The 19,790-nt window shown below is 36.4% G+C and overlaps 1 non-coding gene across 1 annotated transcript; it reads right to left on the bottom strand.

Annotated features, from left to right (window-relative positions):
- Positions 1-13,455: 13,455 nt before the first annotated feature.
- On the bottom strand, positions 13,456-13,590 carry LOC122894820. Its single transcript, XR_006381855.1, has one exon. It is a non-coding gene; the product is annotated as a U4 spliceosomal RNA (small nuclear RNA).
- Positions 13,591-19,790: the final 6,200 nt, after the last annotated feature.

Genomic DNA, 19,790 nt, shown 5'->3' with positions numbered 1-19,790 from the left:
TATTGTATTGCACTGCATTAATAGCTTTTTTTTTATTTCATCTTGCTTAGATTTCAGCTCTTTTATTTCTCTAGAAAGAGATTTTATTTCTCCATAAAGGGATTCTCTAATATTTTCCATGCTTTATTTGAGCCCAGCTAGCACCTTGATAATCGTCATTCTGAACTCTAGTTCTGACATCTTACTAATGCCTATATTGATTAGGACCCTAGCCATCAGTACTGCCTCTTGTTCTTTGTTTTTTTTTCCCCCGAGATGAGCTTTCCCACCTTGACATTCTATAAGAATAGAGGAACGAGAGAACAAAACGTTAAAAGGGTAGCAATGACCCCAGAAATATAAACACTAACCAAACTGGAAGAGATCCAAACGTGGGGGGAGATGAAAGGAGAAAATATATACTTTATATACTATATATAATATGCATATTATATATTATATATATTTAAGTTGTTTATTTAAATTATATATATATATATATTAAATTTTAGTGATGCCTATGTGGCTTAGTTGTTAAGCATCTGCCTTTGGCTCAGGTCATGATCCCAGGGTCCTGGGATCAAGCCCTGCATTAGTCTCCCTGCTCAGTGGGAAGCCTGCTTCTCCATCTCCCACTCCCCCTGCTTATGTTCCCTCTCTTGCTGTGTCTCTCTTTGTGAAATAAATAACTAAAATCTTTTAAAAACCTTATATATTAAATTACATATATATATATATACATACATATATATATATATATTCATATCTATATGACTGGTGAATAGAACAGAGCCATATATTTGATTTTGGGTGTATGTACTTTGGTCTGTTAGAAGAGACTGCCTCCCAAAATTTTAAAGAAAGAGAAATTTATATGTATATATATATATATATATATATATATACACACACACACAAAGAAGGATAAACATGATAAGGTTATGGAATATGTCTGTAAAGATGAAAATTAAAAAAGATTCTTAAAGAGGAATTGATAAGAAGTTGGTTGAAAAAAAAGAAAAAAAAAGAAAAAGAAAGAATATGATCAGGCTGGAGACTAGAATAAAACTATGCACTAGATTTAGGATATATTTTGATCTGTTAGAAGAAACTGTATCCCCAAAATTTAAAGAAATGAAAACCTATATGTATACAAAAAATAAGGCTAAATACAATGAAGGGATAGAATATGAGTATAACAATGAAAATTAGCAAAGATTTTTTAAAAAGGTATTGATAAGATAAAAAAGTTTAAAAAGTTTAAAATAAAAAAGAAGAAAAATTTAAAAAATAGAATAAGATTAAAAAAATTTAAAAACATTAACTTTGAGAGACTAAAGAACAATGGGAAAAAGCCATGTATTCTCCGTGTTACATTCCCTTAGCTCTGGAATTCTGCAGTTCTCACTGATCAGAGAACTTGATCTTGGCTGCATGTTCTTGCTGATCTTCTGGAGGAGGGACCTGTTACCATGATTCTCAAATGGAATTGCATGCCCTTGCCAGGGGCCAGGCTAAGCAATCTGCTTGAGTTTACTCTCAGGAGCTTTTGTTCCCTGAGCATTTTCTGTAGAGCTCTGGAGGACGGGAATGAAGATGGCAGTCTTCCAATCTCCAGCCTGGAGGAGCCGAGAGCTCAGGGCCTCACCCTTCAGTGCCCCTTCAGAGAAAAGCAGTCTATCCCTCCCATCTTTGTGGTCTCTGGCCACGTTCCATGCTCACCCAGCCTGTGACCAAGCATTTCTATCTCTAGTGTGTGGTCCCATTTGGAGTCTCCAAATGCAGCAGATTTCTGCTGGGTGCTCCCATGCCACTCCTACCAGAAGAGGAAGGTGAGTCTCCCCAGATCTTCTGCTTGTGAGGTCCCTGCTTGAAGAGTAGTGGTCCGACTGTGCCTCAGATCATGGTTTAAGGTGACCCTGAGCTGACAGCACCCTCCTTGGCTCTGTCTCTGCAGCTGGATTCTCCATTCTGACACTGGGAGGTCTGCCGCAGTCAGACAACCAGTCTTTCTGTGACCATGAGGGACCTGAGACCACACTGTTACACTAAGGGCTCCAACCTCCACTTCGCCTCTGGAGCGATATCCCTCATTGGAGAAGACTTCTAAAAGTTCTGACTGCTCTGTCACTTGCTAGTAAGTGGCTAATGGACGCTCCCTCCTCCCGCAGTATATTTTCCCATATATTACCTCATTTTCACTTCTCCACATATCTTACCTTCCAGAAAGTGGTCACTTTTTTTGTTCCTAGAATTGTTGCTCTTCCTCTCTCCTCAAGCTCCTACTGGGTTTGTAGGTGTTCAGAATGGTTTTACAACTATTTAGCTGAACTCCTGGGACCTGGCAATATTTAGGTCTCCTACTCTTCCACTATCTTGCCTATATCCATATTCAGTGTTTTTGATCAATATTATAAGCCATTCCAAGTAATACGGGCTCCCTCTCACTTTGATTATTTGTTAAAGATCAAAATCCAGCAGCACTCACCTGTGCTTTACTTGGCTAGCTCCATATTTAAAAACAAGCAATGAAAATAATTGCGTATTCTTACATAGGATATGTACTCTATAGATTTCCAGTGTCTGCCTGCTACTTAGTATAATACTACTTCCCCTGGAAGTGTTACACTTTTATATTATCCATCTGACCATTGTAGAAATTAGAGTTTGCATTCCTGAATTCTATACTGAATGATCTTCAGTCTCTTTCTCTTTTATTATTTTTCCTTTCCCCAAGGGGAACAATACATTTCCATTGGTAATAGTAGCTCCCTGAAGTATTACAATTGTTTCTCAAAGATATGCCAGTCCTAGGGTGGGCTGGTAACATCAAAACCATCAAAACATGGATGGGTGATTTTTATAAAACAGCACCTCCACAGGGTGGCGTGATGTCTGTTCTACCATCTAACCAATAATAATAATAATAATAAATAAATTGTTATTGTATTAAATTACATAACTAATGTCTACACCTTATTTTATGTTCCAGTATGTAGACAAAGCCTCAGTTTTTTCACAAGGAAGATGCTGATAATATACACACATTTATTTCAAAATAGGATATGACATGCCCTTGTGTAGTGTCAGGTATACTAATCTGACTACTATGGTGATCCAGGAGCCTTTGCATTATGGACTTTTTTTCCTGAACTTACTTAATCCTTGATGTATATAAATGTTTGATATTTATTCAAATACAGTTATCAAACATGATTAAAGTTTCCTTTTGTGGAAGCAGCATCAATATCAAGATTTACTTACTATTCATGAGTCATGAGATATTGAGTTCTCTTTTTTTTTTTCATTAACAAATTCTTCCATGTAAGTAGGTTAATGAGCTTAATATAGAGATCATTCTAATTAACCACAAGTCAGGGATTAGAAATATTGAGAAGAAATGACACAGAGCCAGGAATATTCTCAAACACTGAGAATCAATCTTGTAAATTTTTGTTTTATTTTTCTTGAATTGGCAAGCTGCACTGTCTAAAATGTCCAATGTACAAGAGAATACAATTCACATTGTTTTATATGGAGGGAAAGTAGTATCATCAGTTTTTATAAGGTCTGAGAACTTCCTTAGCTTTAAGGTCAGGAAATACCTTACTCTTTTTCCCCCAATTTCTTTGAGTTACAATTGGCATACATTATGTGTAAGATTAAGGTATATAGCATGATAGTTTCATTTACATATATTGAGAAAAGATCACCACAATAGTTTCAGCTAATATTCATCCTCTCATATAAATATAATAAAACAGGAAAAAAAAGGGAAAAAATCTCTTGTAATAAGAAATCTTAGGATTTACTTGAGAGTAACAATATTCTTATATTATACAGCAGTGTTAACTATGGTCATCATGTATGTTATAACCTTAGTACTTATTTATCTTATAACTGGAAGTTTGACTACCTATTTTTTTTAAAGATTTTATTTATTCCTTAGAGAAAGAGAGAGAGAATACACAAATAGGGGGAGAGACAGAGGGAGAGGGAGAGGCAGACCCCCCACTGAGCTGGGAGCCTGATGTGGGGCTCGATCTCTGGACATAGAGATTATGATCTGACCTGAAGGCAGGTGCTTAACCATCTGAGCCACACAGGTGCCCCTTTTAACTACTTTTATACAATTCCCTCTCCACCCCTGCCCTCAATTTTCCACCTCTGGTAACAAATCTAATCTATTCTATAATGATTTTGTTTGTTTGATTTAAATCTCACATATAAGTGAGATAATACAGTATTTGTTTTCTCTGCCTATTTCACAAGCATAATGCCCTCAAGGTCCAGCCACGTTTTTATAAATGGTCAGATTTTCTCATTTTTATTTTATGGCCAAAGCCTCTTTATCCATTTATTCATCAATAGATAGACTATTTCCATGTCTTGGCTATTGCAAATAATGCTGATATGAACATAGGGATACAGATTTTTTTCTTTTTTCTGAGTCAATGTTTTTGTTTTCACTGGGTGTATTCCCAGAAGTGGATCATATGATTGTTCTATTTTAAATTTTATTATTTTTCTAGATCCTCCACATTACTTTCCAATGTGTCAACACCAATTTACAATCCCACCAACAGTGTGCAAATGTTCCCTTTTCTCCACATCCACAGCAACACTGGCTACTTCTTGTGTTTTTGATGATGACCATCCTAACAGGTGTGAAGTGTTACCTCATGTAGTTTTAATTTACATATCTCTACTGACTAATGATGTTGAGTATCTTTCCATGTACCTGTTGGTCTTCTTCTATCTTTAGAGAAATGACTGGCTAGGTCATTTGCTCATTTTCTAATTAGGTTATTTGTTTTTTGCTATTGAGTTGTATACATTCTTTGTATATTTTGGATGCTAACCCTTCATTGGGCATATAACTTACAAATATATTTTTTCCCATTCCATTGGTTGTATTTTCTTTTGCTGGAAGGTTTCTTTCATTGTGCAGAAGCTTTTTGATTTGATGTAGTCTCACTTGTTTTATTTTCATTTTTTAAGATTTTATTTATTAATTTGTCAGAGCACAGCTGAGCACAGCTGAGAGAATGGCAAGCACAGGGAGAAGCAGGCTCCCCTCTGAGCAAAAAGGTTGATGAGGGGACTCCCATCTTAGGACCCTGGGATCATGACTGGAGCCAAAGGCAGACGTCCAACCAAATAAGCCATCCAGGTATCATTCCCTATTTTGTTGTTTGTGCTTTAAGTGTCATATCTAAAAAATTATTACTGAGACCCATGTATAGTCATTTTATTTTATTTATTTATTTTTTTTTTATTTAAAGATTTTTTTAAAATTTTTTTTATTTATTTATTTGAGAGAGAGAGACAGTGAGAGAGAGCACGAGCGAGGAGAAGGTCAGAGAGCGAAGCAGACTCCCCATGGAGCTGGGAGCCTGATGTGGGACTCGATCCCGGGACTCCAGGATCACGCCCTGAGCCGAAGGCAGTCGTCCAACCAACTGAGCCACCCAGGCGTCCCTATAGTCATTTTATTCTTATGTTAACTTCTAGTAGTTTCATGGCTTCAGGTCTTAGATGTAAATCTCATCCATTCTGAGTTAAATTTTGTGAGAGGTATAACATATAAATCCTATTTCATTCTTTTACATGTGAATATCCAATTGTCTCAGCACATTTACTGAAAAGACTGTCTTTTTTCCTTTGACTGTTCTTAATTGCCTTATCAAATATTAGTTGACCACATAAGCTTGAGTTTATTTATGGGTTCTTGATTCTGTTCCATTGGTCCTTTTGTCTGTTTTTCTTCCAGCACTAAACTGTTTTGATGACTATAACGTTATAGTATAGCTTGAAATTAGGAATTGTGATATCTCCTGCTTTGTTCTTCTATCTTAGGATTTCATTAATTATTCAGAGTCTGTTGGATTCCCTATAAATTTTAATAGTGGTCTTTTTTTACTTCTGTAAAGAATGTCACATAAATCTTGGTAAGGATGCATTATATGTGTAGACAACTTTTGGTAGTATTTGCCCAGGGGGCAATCAACTCTGCCCCCAACATCCCTCTACTGGAGTACCACTGGTCCAGAACAGCTTTAGGAGTTTTCACCAGCTCTTCTGGTCAAATGGGGCTAGAAGACATACTCCACAGAGGGTGGGGCTGTAAGTTAGCTCCTTGCCTGGTTGTGGGCAAGCCAAATTCTAAAGCAGCAAAACTCATTTGAGGATGTGAATTAGGCAGCTTTTCACCCCTTCAAATTCCCTGGTCAGAGTACATCTTCAACTTGATTCTGTCAATGAGCAATGCTGCTGTTTGGGATTACTACTTGAGCACTACCAATACGAAGCTGGTGCCAAGAGCTGGGTGCTGGTGTTGCCAGCCCTTCCCCTTTTCTTGGTAACAGGCAGATTCCTAGTGGCTGAGCCCCACAGATTCCCCTTCAGTCCCTGTGGTGTAAGATGAGAGCAGGGACTCCCACAAATGCTGAGAAGAGTTGGATGTCCCCCTTGAGTTTTCTTTTCCCACTGGTAGGAGCTAGAGGCTTAGGGGAGAGCTCTCCACAAGGTACTGCACTGACCTGAGGAAAGGGCAGTTTGGTTAATGTGTCACCACAACTCTTATCCTTCTAATGGAGCTTGTTTTGGTTTCTGTGGTTCTGGCAGGTCTTCAGCTTCACCCCTGCATTCTAGGATTCTCTCAGTGGTATCTTGTTCTTGAATAGTTGTTAGTTCTTGGGAAGGCAGTGAAGTCAGGAACAACTTATGTTTCCTTCTTAGTGACCTAACTTAACTCTTCTGACACTGTTTTCCTTTCTGTAAAATGGATATAATGATTTCCACCCACAGACTCAAAGAAGAACATTTGAAAAATTATGAGGTAATCCAAGAATCTCCATTTGTCTCTTATCCTCCTTCCTTTATCATTGCAGCAAGCACCCTTATACATTTTGGCTCATTGAGAATAAAAGAGATATTTGCAAAGAAATTGATTTCTCAAGAATAGTGGCAATAAAGGCCAAAATAATAAATACAAGAATTTTGAGATGGAAAATGAATTAGCTGCCTAAAGTTAATTATAAGTAACAGCCTGAATATTACACTCAAAAGCAAATGAATGCTTCTCTTCTTTCCTTTTTCATTTTCTTTCTTTTCTTTTCTTTCTTTCTTTCTTTTCTTTCTTCTTTCTTTTACTTTTCTTATCCTTTCACTTCTTTTCCTTTTCTCTTCTTTCCTTTTATTTTTTTTCCTGGCCATTTGTTTAATGATTATAAAAGTAAGTATAGAACAGAAGGCAGATATGAGAACCTGATAGATCCAAATATCAAATTAGGAATTTTTCTTTTCTTCTGAGCAAAGATGCCAGCAATGTGAACCTATAAATCACTAAGTAATTAAACAATGGTCTCCTCTGGAAGGAACCTCAGAAATCACTTGCACTCATTTTACAGATGAAGTTGTAACTTTTCAAGGTCATAAAATCACTGGCAAAGTCCAAGTGGAGTCACAGTTCCTGAATCTCAGTTCTGTAGTAAGTAACTCTCCAGTAGCAGAAGTCTAATTGTTGGATCATTGGTATTAATTTTTCAGTTATGATTGATGCCATTCACTTGTGATGTTATTAGATTTCTTTAGTATATTTGAGAATGTTGGTGACAAAGAGTCACCAGAATAAAGCCAATAAATATGTGTAGATTTTGTGTGTGTGTGTGTGTGTGTGTGTATGTTTAGAGGAGGTAGAAATAGGGTTTTATTATTATTTCATGTCTTAAAATTTGTTATTTTTGGAAAAATACTAAACTAAATCCTCTCCTGAAATGCACAAATTAACAGCATGGCAAAAATTTCCTATTTATGTAAGAAAATACAGAACAAGAAAACAAACAAACAAAAGGCATGATGCTTCAGTAAATTGATAGATGGATAATAAGCCAACAATAAAATGTAGTTATCAGAAAGATAAAGGGATACAATGGCATTCTCATTGTATAAGTGATAGCTAAGGTAAAAAATGCAAATATCTGTCTAAATATGCATTCTATTAAACTGGGCATTTTGCACATACTATTTTAAATCCTTACTTTGAAGATAACTGTCTTCACAGATGAGAAAAGGTAAGGATCTAACACAAGGTCACTCAGCTCAATTTAGAGGCTAAGCTGGCATTTGTTCAGGTCTGCCTGGCTCCCAAATTCATGCCCATTTCATTATGCTTCTCTGGGTTTAACTATTTATGTTGAGTCTCATGGGGAACATAAAGTAGACTAAAGAGGTTCAGAGGAAGGATTCTAGGATGACAAAGCATCAAGAAACCATGCCACATGAAGAACAGTTGAAGTAGTGAGGAAACTTTGCCAGGTGAATACTAGCATTAAGACAGTATAAGCAAAAATCTAGAGAGCACTTTGTCATATTGAAAAGTTTCCATGTTGTGTTATTTGGTTAAAAGAGCAAAGTGTGGTAACATAGACTCACTGAGACAATAAAGTTAGAAAAACAGTTTGGTGGCAGATATGCCAGAGGCCATACCACATGTCTTTCTTTCTTTTTTTTCTTTTCTTTATTTATTTGACATAGAGACAGACAGACAGAGAGAGAGAGCATAAGCAGGGGGAGCAGCAGAGGGAGATGGAAAAGCAGGCTTTCTGCTGCGCAGGAAACCCAATGAGGGGCTTGATCCAAGGACCCTGGGATCATGACCTGAGCTGAAGGCAGACGTTTAACTGACTGAGTCTTCCCAAGAGTCCCCCCCACCAAATTTCTTTACATTCAGTACCACATCTTAATTTGGAAAGACATGTAAATGCTGAAAGGAACTCAAAAGCACATGAAGCCAAACAGTGACTGGAGGGAATGGAAATGCTCCAAAATACATGGTTAGGAAGAAATAGACACTGGGTGTGAGACTACTGGGTTGGTGATGGGCACCTGTGAAGAAGAACAGCTGTGCAAGGAGGCAGGTACCAAGGAACAGAGATGGGTTAGAGGAGCTACAGGGTTATCAGAACTGAAGACAGAGAGGGTGAAAGAGACAGAGAACTGGCTAATTTTGATTCCTGCCTCTTGATTTGGGTCTCATGAAGGATGGTTTGAGCACCAACTCTTGGATTTCACAGATGCTGTCGGTTTGGTAGCAAGTAAGATGTGCTCCTAGAGTCCTTAGGAGGGTTCTCTGGTATGGCCTTCCAAGAGAGAGACAGTGCTGCAAGAGGAGAAGAAAGTTCATCAGATTGGTCTCTGTAAAATAAAGCATGGCCTTTGTTTCTGGTTCCTGAGAGAAGGACTCTAAGCCCTTGGAGTTTATTAAGTGATAGAGGCGTGTTTGTTATTCTTGGTGAGCCCCTTAGATCATTACTGAATTTATGCTAATAAGTTGACACATGGTAGGGTCGCAGATATGTCAGGTAGGGGGCTAGTGATACCAGAAAGACCAACTATAAGCCTGGAGGGTTGACTTTGAGCCATGTGACGTTGGCTTGACTTCCCAAAATCCAGAGAGAGGAGGGAGTTTGGTGATTGAGTTCAATGATGTATCCAGGGCAAGGTGCAGAATTCTAGGTTTCTGGGTTTTCCTCTCATCATTTTAAGTATTTCCCTCTACTATTCTTGCTTGCATGGTTTTTGAGAAGTTGGATGTAACTCATATGTTGTTATCCTAAAGTAACAATTAGGTATGTGGATGCAACAAAATCTCTGGACACTGGAGTAAAGAGTCTGGGCACCAAAGCTTAGATGTACTTCCCTGGTTGGTAATTGTAAATCAATGTGTTGGGAAAGCAACATGTCCTGAGGACATGGAAACTTAACATTTGGGACCATTTCAGGCCTCACATTATGCATTTTTTTTTCATTTGTATCCACTATAATAAAATTGTCATCTTAATGTAGTACTTTTCTGACCTAAGTCATCCCAGGAAATTATCAAATGTGAAAAGATAGTGGGGGCCCCGAAATTCTTAGCCAGTTGGTCACCTGGGAACCCTTCAGTTTGTGGCTGGTGTCCGAAGTGAGAACAGTCTTACGGCGGACCATGCCCTTAACCAGAGACATTCACCCTAACTCCCAGTAGATAGTGTTCAGAATTATTGCACCAAGCAGTAGAACTGCTCTGATGTATAGCTGCAGGAGTGAGTTGATACTGTGGGGGAGTTGGGGACCCTCGTGCGGGAGTCAGGTTCTGAGGCTTTGGTGAAACACCCCCCTGTATTTGATCTTAGCACTGCCACTTCCCAGCTTGGACAAACAGCTGCCCTTCTCTTAATAGTCTGAGCATCCATTAACATAACATTCTTCTAAGGTTATAGTGAAACTTCAATGAATTAGTGTGTCTAAAGCATTTACAGCACTGTGTAGCACACATAGATAATCCTCTTCTGATACTTTAAAAAAAACATTTTATTGTTCTTACCAAAATCAGAACATGGAGAAAGTACAGCCTAGAGAATGATGTTTCAGTTTCTTAATTATCCTTTTTCAGTGGCGAAGTTATAGTGGAAATAGTATATTAAATATAGTATAGTATAGTATAATATATATAGTATATTAAATATAGTATAGAATAATATATAAATTGAAGGTGCCATATTTGTCCGTTACTTATATATTTAGAATAGAAAAAAATCTAATAATTAATAGATTTTATCATGTCACTAAAGTTTCAGTTGCCACCTCCACAATGACGTCAACTTTTGTCTGGTGTGCACCGTTCTCTCTCAGGTCTAGGCAGTACTCCAAAACGGAAGAATGCACTCCAGAGAAAGTAGGATAAACAGGGGATGGGCAATCACATCTAATCTGGGATAGCTATGCTGATTTATGTTCTGTGCTTATTTAATTTTATTTTTTAAATCAACATTGAGAAGGAAAAGTTGAGATATTAATTACCCGTTTACTGTCAATGTAGCGGAAAATGTAATTTATAGCCTACTTGCAAAAAAAAAAAAAAGCGTGCCTAATTTAAGAACTCAAATTATTCAAATAACATTTTGAATTTGATTATTCGTTTAATTGAAATGTTGCTCTTTCAGTCAGAATTGCTTTGGAGATTCCAATTTCCGCAATAGTTAACTAAGGGCTCTCTGTGGAAAGGATAGAAAGGGAATCCACAGATAAAAATGCATGGAGAAATCACCGCACTTGGTGACTTATATTTACCTGAAGGAAATGGTCAGTCATCAACAGCGTTCAGTTTTTTTGGTTTTTGGGTTTTTTTTTTCCCCCCAACATGGTTATTGCTTTGGTGTAAAAAGCAGTGATTGAGATAATCTAGGCCCACAGAATACCTGAAACTGTAAGTTTAACACAGAGCTCAGAAGCAAAGTCTATCCAAGCAGTTGTGAAGAATCCATGGGCTATATTGATGGAAGTGGCCTTCACATTAAGTTTAGGACAAAAGAAGTGATTGCCCCAGGGACAGGTGACTCTACCTCAGAAGGAAGGTCTCTCTCTTCTTCCTGCTAGGGAAGCTGTGGCTCCAAGCCAGAGAGAGTCCTCGACTCTGCAGACTTCCACACTAAGAAAAGGACAGCAGGGTATACCCTGAAAGACATTTAGAGCTTTAATAATCTTCTTAATGGCTGGAGAATTTATCAATTTTTATCATTATTAAGGTACAGTTTGCATACAACAAAACATGCAGTTTTTAAGTATGTATTTGATGAATTTTGCTAATTGTACACTATCAGGTGACTATCACTGCCATCAAGAAACAGGACGTTTCCAGGGCCCTAGAGTTTCCTCATGGTTTTTGCCGTTGACTGTCTCCCCTGTGTTCAGGCGTGGGCAACCACTGACCTCTTTTCAGTCACTAGAGTTCTACCCTTTCTACAGCTTCACAGGAGACAATCATACAATATTTTGCCATTGGTTTGATTTCTTTGGCTTAACATAGTATTTTTGAGATTCATTCATGAATAATATTGCTTTGAGCCTACACACGAAAGTCATTCTTTGAAATTATGCCTTCACTTCTCTGGGTAAATACTTAGGAGTCAGATCGCTGGGTCCTTTGAAAAGTGTTAAGTGTAACTTTATGAGAGACTTCAATATCATTTTCTAAAGGGGTTATTCCTGTTTGGCATCCCCTTGACAACATGTGAGAACTCCAGCATTTTTTATATTAACAGACTTTTGAATTTTAGCCATCCATGTGGATGTGCAATGGTATTTCATTATGGTTTTAAGTTCCTTCAAGTTTGAGATATAATTGACATACGCTACTGCCTAAGGTGTACAGCATCATGGTTTGACTTGCATGTATTGTGAAGTAATTACCATGATAATTTTAGCTAGCATTCATTATCGCATAGAGATACGATAACAAGAAAAAGCAAACAAAAAAGAAAAATTTTCTTCTTGTGATGAGAACTCTTAGGATTGCTCTCTAAACAACTTCCCTTTATATCCCACAGCAGCGTTAACTCTAGTCTCATGTTAGACTTCATATCCCCAGTTCTTACTTATCTTATAACTGGAAGTTTGTACCTTCTGGCCACCTGCCTCCAATTCTGCCTCTCCCACGACTCACCTCTAATAACCATAAATCTGGTCTATTTTATTCTCCTAAATTTGGCTTTATGTTTTTGTGGGATTTTTTTTTTTTTTTGGTTCCACATATAAGTAATCTATCTGTCTGATCTATTTCGCTTAACATAATGCCTTGTTTTTATAAATGGTAGGACTTACTCATTTTTATGCCTGAATAATATTTCATTGTATATATATGTGTATACATATATACACACACATATATATATAAACACACATATACACAAACTCACACAGTTTAACTTTATCACCCTGATGACTAGTGATGTTGCATATATTATCATGTTTATTGTCATTCTTGTATCTTCTATTGTAACTGAAACAACTATTTGCCCACTTTTTAATTGGGTTGCCTGCTTTATTACTTGGTTCTAAGAGTTCTTAATAAATTCTTGATTTCATAAGTCCTTTTTAGATACATGTTTTGCAAACCTTTTCACCCTATTTGGGGTTTTCCTTTTTTTTTTTTTTTAAGTTTTTATTTATTTAATTGACAGAGAGACACAGAAGGAGAGGGAACACCAGCAGAGGGAGTGAGGTTTAGAGAAGCAGGCTTCCTATTGATCAGGGAGCCTGATGCAGAGTTTGATCCCAGAACCCTGGGATCATGACCTGAGCTGAAGGCAGAGGCTTAAGGAATGAGCCACCGAGGCACCCCCTCCTTTTTTCTTTTTAACTGCATTAAAAAAAAATGGTTTTAATTATATTGTTGTTATTATTACTATTATTATTATTGTTATTGTCATTACTATTTTCACTTTTTGGAATTGTGGTTTTTTTGTGTCTTATTTGAGAAATATAGCCCTACCCCCAAATCATAATTTTTTTCTGTATGTTCTGATTTATACTTAATAGTTTTATCATATCTGATCCATTTTATTTATAATGTGAAGAAATTGCCAGTTGATTTTTTTCCCATGCAGATAATTTATTTGTTCCATCATCATTTCTTAAAAAACAAAAAACAAAACAAAACAAAACAAAACAAAAAACCTCTTTTCACCATTGAATTACATGGACACTTTTGTCAAAAAATATTTCAATTAGCAATAATCGCGCCTTGGATAAACCTCATTGGCTACGATACTGCCACTGCGCAAAGCTTGTCAAAAAATATTTCAATTCAAGTCTTATAACCTATGGATCTGGTATATTTCTCCATTCTCTAAGGTCTTTAAAAATTTCCTTTTGCTATGTTACACAGTTTTCAGTGTAGATATCTTGCTTCTCTTTTGTTATTTCAAAGTACTTTTTCAATGCTATTGTAAATGGAGTCAATTTTATTTTCTAATTTTCCATTATTAGCATGCAGACATACAATTTACTTTGTCTTTTTTAATATAGATCCTGTATCCTTCAAGCTAAGTTTACCTTTATTTCTAGAAGACTTCCCTTTACTCCTTAGGATTTTCCCCACAAGCTATTATGTTATCTGCAAATAAAGACACTTTCATTTCTTTCATTCCAAATTATATGCCTTTTTCTTTTCCTTACCTTGGTGCTTTGTCTAAGAAGGTAGGATAATGTTGCAAATTAGTGGTGAGAAGAGACATCCTTGCCTATTCTTGCTTCTAGATAGAAAGTCTTGATCTGCTCACTGTGGAGGATGATTTGACTGTAGGTTTCTCACATCTTTTCACTCAGATTGAAGAAATCTCCATCTATGTTTCATTTGCTAAAAACTGGAAAAGTTCTCTTTTCTCAGTTTCTTTTTTTCTTTTTTCTTTTTTTCTTCATGAATGGGTGTCAACTTATGTGAAACTGATGTGGTTTTGGGATATAGGTTAGGTTTGATGGGGAGAGGTCCAGAGCCCATGATCAAGAAAGAATTCTTGAGATGTCTTTGGTTCAAAATCGTGGTTTTTATTAAAGCACCAGGACCAATAGAGCTGTAGCACCAGGGGTCTTGAGGAGTGGTGATTATATACTGTGGAGTTGGGGGAAGTAAGGAAAAGGGAAGTTTCAAAAGAACTTTTCTATGCTAAAAAAGACCAACCTACAAGATACCTACAAGATATTGGAGGCCATGTCATTGTCAAGTTACTAGCAAGGTACTAACATTTTCACTTCTAGCAAGGTACCAACATTAAGACAGTTGGGAGATTCCTGGAAGAATGTCACACATGTCCCACCCAGGAGTGAGGGGTGGGGGGAGTTTGCAGGGGATCAGCTAGCCTTCTGCTCCTTCACCAAAATGATTTTTTTCTTCATCTACTTCAGTGATCATATGGCTTTCTCCTTTATTCTGTCCAGTTGGGTAGTTATACTGTTTGGTTTTCCAAATGTGGAAACGACATTGAAATCCTGGGACAAACACTTCTTGGGTATGATGTCTATCCTTTCATATCTTGATAGACTTCACTTGATAATACTTCACTAAGTAGTTTTGTGTCTATATTCAAAACTGATGCTTTTACCTGATTTTAAGATCACTGTTCTCCTGCCCTCAAAAAATAACAATAAATATCTCCTTCTCCTCCATTTTCTGAAGGAACTTTTGTAGCCTGAATGTTATTTCTTCCTTAAGTGTTTGATAGAATTTATCAAGGAGGAGAGCAGGATCTGGACTTTTCCTCATGGGTGTGTAGAAAAGAATTTGCCTATCCAAAGGTCTGGCCTTTCATCTTAGCTCCTGGGAAGTGATTTCTAAACCTTGGAATGTCCTGCCTGATAAGAGTGCCATTGTTTACCTGGAAGCCTTGGGCCACACCACGAAGTCTAACAATGTAATTTATGGTGGGGCTTTGGGTCACATTGTAAGAACCCCACCTCCATTAGTGCTAGAGATAAAAGGTCAGCTACATGACCATTTTTGTGGTCAATCATATCTGTAGGAGAGACTGAGCTCAATAAAATTAGATTATCAAGGCTCAGGTGAGCTGCTCTGGTGGGCAGTGTTCCATTTATATCAGTACATATAGTTGCTAGGAAAAATTAGCACTCCTTGTGACTCCCCCGCACAGGACATTTTAAAACTTTGTTTTTCAAAATTTCCCATACTATGTAACATAAGCCTCTCCCTTTGGATGATTTTTTTAAAAATATTTTATTTATTTATTTGACAGAGATAACAAGTAGGCAGAGAGGCAGACGGTGGGTTGTGGGGGGGAAGCAGGCTCCCCGCCGAGCAGGGAGCCCGATGTGGGGCTCGATCCCAGGACTCTGAGATCATGACCTGAGCCGAAGGCAGAGGCTTAATCCACTGAGCCATCCTTGGCTAATTTTTAATTTCTCTCCTTTTACTGTAATAAACCATATCTTGATATATAACAGCTTCCTTGAGTTTCATGAGTCCTTCTAGCAAATTATCAAATCTGAGGGTGGGAGCAGAGACCCCCCCAAAGTTACAAGTGGTTTCAAAATCAGGGTTGTCATGGGGCCCTCTCTCTCTAAACTGCAGTGGGAAAGATTCTTCATTTAGAATTAATATATATTTATGATTGGAGCTATTTAACTTTTATATCTTCCTGACTTAGTTGATAGTCTTTGTTTTTAAAGAAATTTGCCTATTTCACAATCATTCTTACCTTTATTGGCACAAAAGTTTTCATGGTATTTCTTTGTAACATGTACATGATCTGTAGTAATGTCCCTTACTTCATTTCTGATTTTGATCATTCTATTCCTATTTTTACCTCTTTGGTCAATGTTTTAAAAAATATATTTTTAAAAAATTTTTCAAAGAAATAACAACCTATTATTTTTTCACTTTCTCTTTCATTGATTACTGCTTTCATAATTTTTAAAAATTCATTTGAGTTTAATTTGTTCTTCTCTTACTAATTTCTTAAAATGAAAACTTAGATGCCTGGATTTATGTTTTTCTTTCTAATATGAACACTTAAAGCTAATATGAACACTTAAAGCTATAAAACTTCCCTAAGTACTATGTTAACCAAAGCCCTGAAATTTTGGTACACTGTATACTCACTCAAAATATTTTCTCATGACATCTTGTAATTTCTTCTCTAAATTATAGAGAATCATGTAATTTGATTCATATATTCTTGGAATTGTGTTCTTTAATTTTAATGCATGTTGTTTTTTCTTGCTTTGTTATTACTGTTACTATTGTTATTATTATAGTATGAATCCTGTTTGGTCAAAAATGCATTCTGAATTATTTCAATCTTCTCTTATTTATTAAGACTTGTTTTATGGTATGGCACATGGTCTTTCCTGGCATGTGCCCTGGAAAAAAAATGGATATTCTATATGTTTTTGGTGTCTTATTAATATTAGTCAAGTCAAACTGGTTGATAGCATTGTTCAGATCCTTTGATGTTTTGCTTAGTTGTTTCCTCAGTTTCTTCTTTCTTAATTTTCTTCATTTATTTTTTATTTTTTAAAGACTTTATTTATTCATTTGAAGAGATAGAGATCACAAGTAAGCAAAGAGGCAGGCAGAGAGAGAGGGAAGCAAGATCCCCACTGAGCAGAGAGCCCAGTGTGGGGCTCCATCCCAGGACCCTGAGATCATGACCTGAGCTGAAGGCAGAGGCTTAACACACTGAGCCACCCAGGCACCCTGTTTCTTCAATTTCTAAGGGAATGATATTAACATCTTCAATTATGACGGAGGAATTCTCTATTTTTCTTTTTGGTTTTGTGAATTTTTGCTAAATTATTCTTAGTTGTGTTATTTGATCCATGTACATTTATAATTGTTATGTCTTCTTGATTCATTGATACTTTCATCATTAGGAAGTGTCCCTCTGATCTCTGATCTCTGATAATAGTTTTTTTCTTGAAATCTATTATATCTGGTATTAGTAGAGTCATTTATTTCCTTCTTATACATACTATTTTCATGTTTTATCTATTCATTTACTTTCAGCCTATCTATATCCTTATACTTGCAGTGCATCTCTTGTAGGCAGCTTCTATTTCTATCTTGGTCCTTATATATAATTTGCCTTTTTCTTTTTTAAGCTATTTCTTATTATTTTCTTTTTTTTCTTTCTTTTTTTTTTTTTTTTCCTCATTCATAGCAAACATGTAGAGGTCTACTGAAGTGAGGAAGCTTACACATGTTACTTCAAAATCCTTGCCCGGTGGTTCTAACATGTGGGCCATCTCTAGGCCAGTTTCAGCTGATTTTCTTCTGTCTTAGAGACAGATTCTTATTTCTGTGGTTCTCCATATGTCAGATAACTTTAGATCAACACTGTGGGTGTTAAACTCTGGTGATGGGTGTTAAACTCTGGTGATTTTGAGTTCTTTACTATTCTCTGATGCATGTTTTGTTTTGTTTTGTTTTAGCAAGGAATTATCTTGGTGGGCTTAAACTACAAACACCGTCTTGGGCATTAAATTTGGTCTCTTCTCACATCTTTGACTTCATCTTGCATTGCTTTCAGTCTTTTCCACGGATGCATGGTGGAGGATCAGTTGGAAATATTGGTAGGCAGAATTTGGGGATCACATTTCTGGCCGTTTCCATTTCACGATTCTCCCAGTACCTTCAGAAATCATCGATTCACTGGTTTCAAATTTCCGGTTCACCACATAGCAACCTCTTTTGCTTTATTTCCCTATAAGTTGAAAAAATGGGAACTAACTTCATTCATTTCCCCCCTCCTCCTAGCGGATGTACCATTCACTAAGGCCTGTTTGCTGCCTTTTACCTTATATGAAGGGTTAACACTCATTCTCTAACTATGAGTCTGTCTGGTGGTCACTTAACTCTGCAGTCACCAGAAGTGGAATACAATGGTAGTGATTTTCATTTAACGTTTTCCTTATTGCCATCCAAAGTTGGAGACTGTCTAATGTCACTTTTTCTACACACAAAGGATTATTCAATTCTTGCACTCAGGGGGTGCACTGTTAATTTTTCCTTCCTCTGATGTCCCATAATACTTCATCCATTGTGTCTATTATAGAATTCAGTGCATGATATTTTCTTACACACCTGTATCCTCCCTGAGACTATAAGCAATGACTTTATTTTTCACTCTGTTCAGCCAGAAGTTGAGACAGTCCTGGCATGAAACACTGATCTGATGAATGTTTTTTGAATGAAAGATGAATGAATCTCCATACTAACTATGTATAGTAATGTGAATGGTTCAGAAGTTGTCATTTCAAGGTTTTCTTAAATTCACGTACGTTGGATATACTGCAAAAAAGATCTCTTTATACAATAAACAATGGCATTTCTCCTGCAAAAAAAAAGGGTGGGGGGAAGCAGGATACCAAAAGGCTAGTTGAATATTTACCAGTATTGCCTCTAGGTGCGATTGGCGTGATTTCACCTGGGTTCCCCTCTGCTTTGCTGTCCCCAACATCTAACCTACCCCTTTCCTTTTGCTTCTATCTGTTGCACTCGGGGTTGGTTTATTGTGGCAAAGATGTGAACTCTTAGAAATCTACATTTAATTTACTATAAATGCTGTTTAGGGGCTTCTATCCATTTTAATAGTGTAGAAATCTACATCTAATCTAGTATATTAAATGTAGAAATCTACATTTAATCTACTATAAATGCTGTTTAGGGACTTATATCTATGGAAATGTTCCCTATATGCATATATTGTTGATTTTGGAGAATAAGCATCTTCTGTACATAAGACAAAAGGAAGCATGGTTATATTTGCTTTCATGAATATATTTTCCCTTATAGAAGATGAAGCTTAATATATAAAACAAAATTTTGTCTTAAATTTAGGATGCTATTCTAAACAGTTGGGTAATGTTTTTTTCCTTCCTCCAATTTTGTGTGTGTATGTGTGTGTGTGAGTGTATTTTTTTTTTTCTTCTTCTAAAGTTGAATTGAAGATCTTGGTTGTAAATTGAACACATGCACACACAAATAGCAAAATGTTCACAATTTATCTAATTCAACTTTTAAATCAAATTAAGTCACTATCTTTCTATATTTTTATGTCTACAGATATATACTTTATTTTTATTTTAAAATATGTATTATAAAAATTTTATGTGTTATTTTAGTGTTTTAAATGGAATTCTAGAAGTCTCATATTTTTATCTTTTCATAAATTTTACTTCTTGAATGTCTGCATATTTTGTCCATGAGACCCACTGAACAACACTATAAGCTTAACGTAAGCAAAGAGAACCAAAACTTCTTCTCTTATTCGAAACAAATGAATTCCCTTAAGATGAACTTGAAAGGGTCTTACTCTTTCTACTTATCTAAGATAACTCCAGCAAAAATCTTCATCCTTTGTTGCTGAAGACATCAAATGTTACCACGGCACTTGTCATAATAGTTTTACATGTTCTTCTCTTAAGGACCCTGACATTTTTGTATAGAGCTCACACTATTGCCCATTCTAAGT

The sequence above is a fragment of the Neovison vison genome, chromosome 13, assembly GCF_020171115.1.
Source record: "Neovison vison isolate M4711 chromosome 13, ASM_NN_V1, whole genome shotgun sequence".
NCBI lineage: Eukaryota > Metazoa > Chordata > Mammalia > Carnivora > Mustelidae > Neogale > Neogale vison.
Note: the sequence above shows the minus strand (reverse complement) of the source record. Positions and strands in the feature narration are given on the sequence as shown.